This window comes from Rousettus aegyptiacus, unplaced genomic scaffold (assembly GCF_014176215.1).
Source record: "Rousettus aegyptiacus isolate mRouAeg1 unplaced genomic scaffold, mRouAeg1.p scaffold_m13_p_13, whole genome shotgun sequence".
Lineage (NCBI taxonomy): Eukaryota > Metazoa > Chordata > Mammalia > Chiroptera > Pteropodidae > Rousettus > Rousettus aegyptiacus.
Window position 1 is genome coordinate 63,942,045 of NW_023416288.1, and position 8,630 is coordinate 63,950,674.

The window sequence follows — 8,630 nt, forward strand, 5'->3', positions numbered from 1 at the left end:
AATATACTTATTACATTTGCATTTTAATGAGTGATTTTTTATTAATATCTGTCTTTTCAATTAGACTGTAAACTCCTCCAGGGTTGGTACAATCACATCTGGTTTTGCTTGTATCTAACTTGAAATCGTATCTGACACAGAGTACTTGATCTATTTACAGAGATCAGAAAATATTATTGAACTAAGTTAATGAGTGAATCACCTTCTCTTTAGTCCTCATTATACCACTTCTGAGTTTACTTCCACTTCTGCCCATTTGTTCATTCATTCAACAGTGTTCATTGAGTGCTACTATGTGCCAGACTCATGAAATGATGACTGGTTTAATCAACTACAGTTATGAAGTCAGGAGTTGTTTAACCTACAAAAAATTCTGAACAGGCCTGCAAGACTATAGAAATTCATCTCCTTATAACGTGGCTGTGTATATGGCAGAAATTTAAGGCTTTATAGACTCTCCCTTCAGAATTTTCAATATATTATTCTTGGTCATATTAGTCAACTAAATCACATAACTTAATTCTTAAAGTTTCTTCTAGCTCCTAACCTAATCCAACTACCAAACTTCTAGGTCAACTGTAAGTTTAATTTTGTAGCAAACGAAACTATTGTGGTATGTAAGAACTAGACATACCAACCAAATAGGTTTCAAATGCTGATCTAGACTGTACTACTTATTTGATAACTGCAAAAAGTGAACTAATTAATTTTCATAAATGATTGTTGATTATTCAAGTAATTGTATTCTTTTAATGAACCATGTTTTATGCAAATTCATTTGTCTACAAATTTTAGCAATGAACATTCTTATATATTATGTATATCTGTACTAACTTCAAAAGTATATGCAGTAATATATTTTTGGTAGACAGATGGTTTCTCAAATTATGTAATTTGAGTCTAAGTTGATAATCATGATTTTTTTCAGCTGGACATTTAACAGAAGAAATTTTTTTTGGTTATTTTGGCATTTTTAACTAGGAAGTAAATTAATGAAGGCATATGCAAGAAAACAAGACTTCATGTAATCTGTAGGGAGATAGCAGTTGTACTAAAGTATAAACATAATGTTTTTTGTTCATCATTATATCTCCCATCCCAACCCTTAGCACTGTTATTGGCATAAAGTAGGTGCTCAATAAATATCTGTTATATGAATTAATCAAAATATTCTAATTCCATAGTTGGTATTTATAAAGGTAAATTAATGATGCCTGATCCTCATATTACCATCAAAAGGTCAAATTGTTGGTTTGTGTCTTAGTTTATGAAAGAAACCAGTGAGTTGCTTCCATTTAGGCCAGAACTTCCATCTTCCAGTAATTTGCCAAAATGACCAACACAAAGGGAAAGAGGAGAGGCACCCACTATGTGTTCTCTAGGCCTTTTAGAAAACATGAAGTTGTTCCTTTGGCCAAATACATGCAAATCTATAGGAAATCAAGGGACATAAAGGAATGGGCACTGTTCAAACTGGAAAGCCCCACCAATGTCACCATGACAAAACTGGAAGAGTCTACAGTGTCACCAGCATGCAGTTGGCATTGTTGTAAACAAACAAGTTAAGGGCAAGATTCTTGCCAAGAGCATTATTGCACATGTTGAGCATATTAAGCATTCCAAGAGCCAAAACGGCTTCCTGAAACGTGTGAAGGAAACTGATCTGAAAATGAAGGAAGCCAAAGAGAAAGGTACCTGGATTCAACTGAAGCACCAGCCTGCTCCACCCAGAGAAGCTCACCATGTGAGAGCCCGCGGAAAGGAATCTGAGCTGCGGGAAGCCATTGCCTACGAATTCATGACATGATAAGTGCAAAAAATTAAAGACCTCTGTACTGTTAAAAAAACAACAAAAAAAAGAAACTAGTGAGTAAACTTCTGATTTTGAATTAGGAGGGGCAAGTAAAGTCTGATTTCTTGTTGCATGGTTCACGTGAGAAAAGTTTGTTCTGAGTTACTGTGTTTCAAACTATATGAGTTCAGAGGCATAAACTTTTGGTTCAATTATCAGTCATTTTTGCATGATGTCAGAACTGGAAATAACTTCAAAGCCATCTTTCAAATACAAATTTTATCTAAAGTTTGAATATCCTGTATAATATTTCTTCTAAGAATTCAACCAAAGAGGGAACTTACCACCTCCTGAGCCGTCCACCCCATTTTAGGACAGTTTGATTAGAAAATTCTTTATTGCATTGAAATTGGCCTTCCTGTGCTTCTCATACCCAGCAAAGATGGATATAGAGAACACATACACTTCCTCTTCTATCTGACACCCCCATATATATATTTGAGGTCTTCCCTAGCAAGGCAAAATCTCCCCATTTTGTACAAGCACTCCGTGTAGGACACATGATTCCAAATCTCTTCTTTCCTGGTCAGTCTCCCAGAGAAGGTGCCTCTCTTTGTTTCTATCTCTTTTAAAGTGTAATGTCTAGACAGGACCAAGTATTTTAGGTGGTTTATGCGCAACAACTATGCTCCTACAAAATACTGGATTTGTAAATGGCCAGGCATATCCCAGACATGTTTTCCTGGGAGTGTAGTGAAAAATCCTATAAATCTGCAACAACTTTTTTGTCTCTCTCATATCAGAGCTAGAGCATTTTAGATTGGGGAAAGTGATTCTTTCCTAGGTCATATAGTAATGGGAGAGAATATGTATTTACTTTCATCTCCATGCTGAGGAAACATACGAAGGCGAATATAAAGCTGTTTAATGTTTTAGCTTTGTTTGTAAGTAAGATAATAAATATAAAGTGTCTGATTCAGAGTAGTGATTTAACAAATACTTAGTTAACTTTTCATCTTGCGACCTCTTCATATATATTTTTGGATTCCCCTCCCCTCCTCTTTTTAACACAGGGATGATATAAGGAAGAACAGGTACACTATAAAATATTTCTGTAGGCTCTTTTTTTAATTCCAAGGAGACATGAGTTCTTCGTTTTCTTTAAGTAAAATCCTAAGGGATAGTTTGATGAGGTACAAATGACTCAGAAGTTTTCCAAATAAAATATACCACTTAAATTGAATGATCTTTAGACATTCATTTTATTAATGTAGTTACCTTGTGCATCGTTTTGCTCTTCATTCATCTGGCTGGGTCGTGATTTAAAAATGAGGGGTTTCAATTAGATCCTTTCTCACCTTATTGTATATAGTTCTCAGTTTCATAAGTGATTAAGAAAAGAGAACTACCACTAATAGGGGAATTTTAAAATATCCTATAGTAATTGTTCCTTAAAAATTTTTTTTTTCTGAGAACGTAAAGCAATTTCGTTTCCATAAATGGAACTGCCATTCTTGATGGTGTTTGGCATACTGTCTCTTCTAGCCATAAGATAATTAGAAACACAGTGAACTTTGACTCACATTTTATAAAGCCATTTATTTTAGAAAAGAGAGTGATACCAGATTTAGATATTCCCCCAAAAATTGCTATGAAGAAAGTGTCATACTATGGCACTGAAAACAGTGATACCAACTCTAGCTAATGATTACAGTTTTACTTGTGTTAATTTTGTCACAAATAAAGCCTTTTCGGTGTTTCCTGCTGCATGGACAAAGGAATATAAGTTAATACAAGAAATAGCAAGAAGGGACATTGGAGAGAGAGAGAGGTGGAATAGAGAATGGAGTTATGTATTTCTCAAGTCTAGTTTAGCCTTTAACCTGCTGTATACTTAGGAACTTGAACTCGATACATATATAAACACGTTAATTTATTAATTTGTTCAATACTCTATTTATTTAACATTTACTGAGTTTCTTTTATGTGTTAGGCCAAGTACTAAATGTTAATACTAAATGTGGGATTATGAAAATTTTTAAATCACGATCTCTCTCCTGGGTGAGGTTACAGTTTAGTGAATGAAAAAAAAAATCACAAAATGTTTTAAGAAGTGCTACATGAAAGAGTGAAATGCTATGAGAGCCTAGATAATTGAGGAACAGATTCTGCCCTGGGAAATTAGGAATTACTGCAAGAAGAAGCTATTATTAAACTTAATGTTTTTAAGTATTCATATCATTCTAGGTGAAAAATTTCTAAATTCTTCCCAGTTTAGATCTTTTGTTTCTCTTGAAGTTTTGTCAAGAAAAATATCAGAGAGCTAAAAACCAACTGACCTCTTGATTAGTATTACAATAGTGATCTTTAAAACTTTATTCTCATTACTTTATTTAGATTTAGAATTTCAGTGTTTAAAGACCTGAAAGTCAGATATTTTAATGAATACCAATGGTTGAATTTCCAATGGGTAATAATTCTTTGTGGATTACTTTTAGCTTGTAACCTCATCAGCACCATCATGAGACTACTAGATTTTATATACATCACTGAATTTGAAAATAGTATCTTAGAAGAAGAAATAATTTTATCAAAAGAACCAAGGATATGATTTTATGTTTTGTAGGTTGAGAAGGATCTTTTTTTGTTTCTCCTTCTGGTTCTTACTATTTTCCTAGAAATTGTTTCTAGTAGCAGGGAAAAGAGAGCCAAACATACCGACCTTATTAGCATGATGTGTTTCTTTAGAGTGTATACTGTATCATGGAAGCATCTTAAAACTAACTTTATTTTGATATACATGTCTTATTTGGAAAGTGGGGACAACATAAATTACTGAAATTTTGTTGAGGCTATAGAAGGTGGTCATCAAGAAAATCATGTGTACTAATTCTATACAATAGTGGTTTAATTGTCCTTGTACGATTCTTTGCTTTGAAAATAAGTGTTCCATTAGGCCAAGGGTCTAACTAAACCAAACCACTAAAATTGATTTTTCCCACTATACTTTTCCTTATGTTTACTGCAAAGAGTCAGTGTTGTCAATATTTCTTCTTTAGCCTAATTAAAATGAAAATTCTTTCATTTAAGCCCATCCAATAACTTTTAATGGTTGCCTATTATGTGCCAGGTAGTGTACAAGAAGATGGCAGAACACAGAGAAATGATTTATGGTCTGGTTCTTGACGAATTTAGACTAATGGGAGAGTGAGACATTTAATCAGAATGATGTACTACAGGAGCAGGAAGATGGAGCAATTATATTTGTCCGTAGGAACTAGTTTCACAGAAGAAGTAAATCTGAAGTGGGTCTTGAAGGATTAGTAAGAGTTTTTCGGGTGGAAGGGAGGAAGATTTCCAGGCATGAGGAATAGCACGTGCAAAGCCACAGAGCTTCAAACAGTTTAATATCATTTCTAATTTTAGGCCGGATGTGGTTCAGAGGCATTAAAAATTAGGTTAGCTACTTTAAAAAAATGTTTTTATTGTGAAATATTGTACACGTTCATAAAGTGTATAAAACGTTAACTATCAGCATATTGAATTATAAAGCAAATTGTGAAGCAAATAAATATGTAGTAATAATTGAGGTCAAGATCTGTATAATGGCCAGTAACCCCGAAATTGGCACCCCCAATCCAGTACACTTCTCAACCTCCTCCTTTTCTCAAAGGTCACCTCTATTCTATTATTTTAATAGTTGTTTTAACAAATAGATACATCCACATAACCAACAACTCTATCATTACTCTCTAAAATTCCCTTGCGTCCCTTACTCCCTCCACACCCAGTTTAATTACTATTTGTTTTGTTGATTTCTGTGAAGGGGAAGAAATGTAGTGTGTTTGGAGCATGAAGTTGTGAAGCTGTCAGAGGAACAAGCATCATAATAAGTGTTTATTATCATCATACCCCATACTGTGTTCTAGGTCCTGCTGGGTGCTTCATTCATTAACTGACTTCTCACAACACTGAAAGTGTGTGCAACTGAGGAAACTGAGGCACAAGAGAGTTTCTTTCTTGCTTAAAGACACAAAACTCATAAGTGATGGAGATAGGACTGACACTCAGATTTTTGGGACTCCAAAGCACATTCTCTTTTTATTAATGCTTCTTGTTAAGATTTGACTTTTTCACATAGAAAATTGAAAGTCAACAGGGATTTTAAATTGGGGAGTAATATCAAATTTGTTTGGACTATAATTCTGTTAATAGTGTGGAATAATGGAGTGAGGGAAAGATTGATGGGAGGGAGACCATGGAAGTAGTTATTGCAAGAGATGAGGTTCTGGACTAGAAGATTGATGGTGCATGTGGAGAGAGGAAGCTGTATTTCCTAGACCTTTCTGAGGGATAGCCAATTATTTATGGTGATAGGTCAGGTGGGGATAAGTGAGAGGAGAAGCCTCTTACACAGGTAACTTGCATTACTTCGCATCTTGGCATAGGCTCCTCTCTGTGACTCCAGGGTTCTACCTGAATGGCCAGAAGGGATAGCAACACTGTTGATTAAATTTTGGAAGAGGAAGAACAGGTTTGGTGAGAAAATAAGTCCAGTTTTGGTCCTGCTAATTATGAGATGCCTGGGGTAATTCAGATGATCTGTCTCATAGGTAGCTAGAAATAGAGGTTAGGGGCTTTAGGGACAGGTCTGAGCTTGAGATAAAATTGTAGGAATAATCAGAATATATGTAACTTGAGGCACAGGACCTGGATTCAGATAGACCTGTATTTAAATCTTAGCTAAGTATCTGTTTCTCTATTTGTAAAATGGGATAATATCTAACCTAGATCTTTGTAAGGATTCAGTAAAAAACAAGAAAACACTTAGCACATTGAGTTCAATAAGTGACAAATTCATCATTAGCTATTTTTAGATTATAATAGCAATTTACTTAGAAATAAATTCAACTATTATAAAAAGCATTTTTAAATGGAATTCACTTAAATGCCATCTGAAATGCATTTGAATGCTGTGTTTTAGTGGGATCCGTTTAGACAGATGGGAATATCTTAAAGAAAGCAACAAAATGAGGAGAAAAAGAAGTCTATGGATAAAAGTTAAGGAATCACAAGTGTTAAGGAATCACACGAGGCCAATTTGTCACTTTAAAGAATAGGTTTGATTAGCATATCCTTGTTTTGCTGTTCTTAAAAGCATCATTAAGCATTGACAATATCAGCAGCCTTAATTAGCTAGCATTATTCTTGAAATAGTTACATATTATAACAAACTGTATGCAAAGATCATCACAATAATTCCTCCCATTCTTATATGTACATCCTTTTGAAATGTCACACTTTGCTGCTTCTCCCCATCAGGACGGGGAATCTATCTCCCCAATTCTTGAATCTGTGCTGGCATTTGACTTACATTGACTAATAAAACATGGTAGAAGTGATACCATTTATGTAACTTCTACTACAAGAAGTCTCGCAGCTTGCATTTTGTACCTACTTGGCATGCTGCCGCCATTCAGAGAAGCCCAGGCTAATCTTGAGGATATAGGGTTATAAGGAAAGAGAGAGAAAGAGAGGGAGAGGTTCCAGCCAATAGTCAACACCAACTGTCGGTCATGAGTGAGCCCAAACTGCCAGATGACTGTAGCAGCTACATGCACGATCCCAGACAAAGCCAGTCTAATTCATTGATCTAAAGAATCGAGAGCATATGAAATGGCTTTAAGGCACTAATTCTGGGTGCTTTCTTATGCAGCCATAATGTGTATGTGTGTGTGTGTGTGTGTGTGTGTGTGTGTGTGTGTGTCTTGCCTTGAAGATGAGAGAATAATTTTAGAATGTCAAAGAGTCTTAGGTTCATCATTAGAAGTCAAACTTCCAGACAATAAGGATCAAAGAAGTTCCTTAAAGCTGTAATGATGTGTCATCTAGGTTGCTGCAGTGAACAATGAAAGGGAAGACAGATGATTATTTTGGGAAAGTTTGTGTCCAGTGTTTTCAGAGACATAGGGATATTTTAGATTGGGGGTCCCCAACCCCTGCGCCATGGACTAGTACCAGTCTGTGGCCTGTTAAGAACTGGGCCATAAGCAAGAGGTGAGTAGCAGGTGAGTGAGGAAAGCTTCATCTGTATTTGCAGCTGCTTCCCAGCGCTAGCATCACGGCCTCAGCTCTACCTCAGATTATCCAATTCTCATAGAATCTAATGAGATCATTAGATTTGGCACAGGTCCTTGGTGCCAAAAAGGTTGGGGACTGCTTTTCTAGATGATGTCCAAAGTCTCTTTAAACTCTAGAGCCCTGTGAAATTCATTAAATTTGTGTGATTTTACCAACTCCATTTCCACTTCATGAACTGTTAATAGCATTTTAATATCTTTCGCATACGTGTTTGAAAACAGCTATGATAGGGTGTAGGCAACATAGATAGTATAACGGCTAAGGTCATGAGTTCGAGAGCCATACTGCTTGGGTTTAAATGCTGGCTCAGTTGTGTATCAGCTGTAACCTTGATGAGTTATCTAACTTATCTTTGCCTCAGTTCTCCCACCTGTTGAATAAGGTAACACATCCTTATGCTAGAAATAAATGAATTAATATTTAAGCTTAAAACATATTACTCAATATACATCAGACACAAGGATGTTCTGCTATCGTGTGACCGTTGGCAAATCAAACTCTCTGGGTTTCAGTTTTCTCATCTATAAAGTAAGGTTCACTAGATAATTTCCGTGGTTTCTTTTCATCTTTAACATTCTGTGGTTCAGTATTCAATGTTTTACTGACATTTCAATCTTGCACATTATAATTTTGTCTCTAATCCTAACTTTTCAAAGACTTGTCTAAAACTTATTCAAATGGTAAGCAATTTTGAAGA

The 8,630-nt window shown here is 35.3% G+C and overlaps 1 pseudogene; it reads left to right on the forward strand.

Moving 5' to 3' along the window:
* The first annotated feature begins 1,332 nt into the window (after positions 1–1,332).
* LOC118610679 lies at positions 1,333–1,807 on the forward strand (annotated as a pseudogene).
* The last annotated feature ends 6,823 nt before the right edge of the window (positions 1,808–8,630 follow it).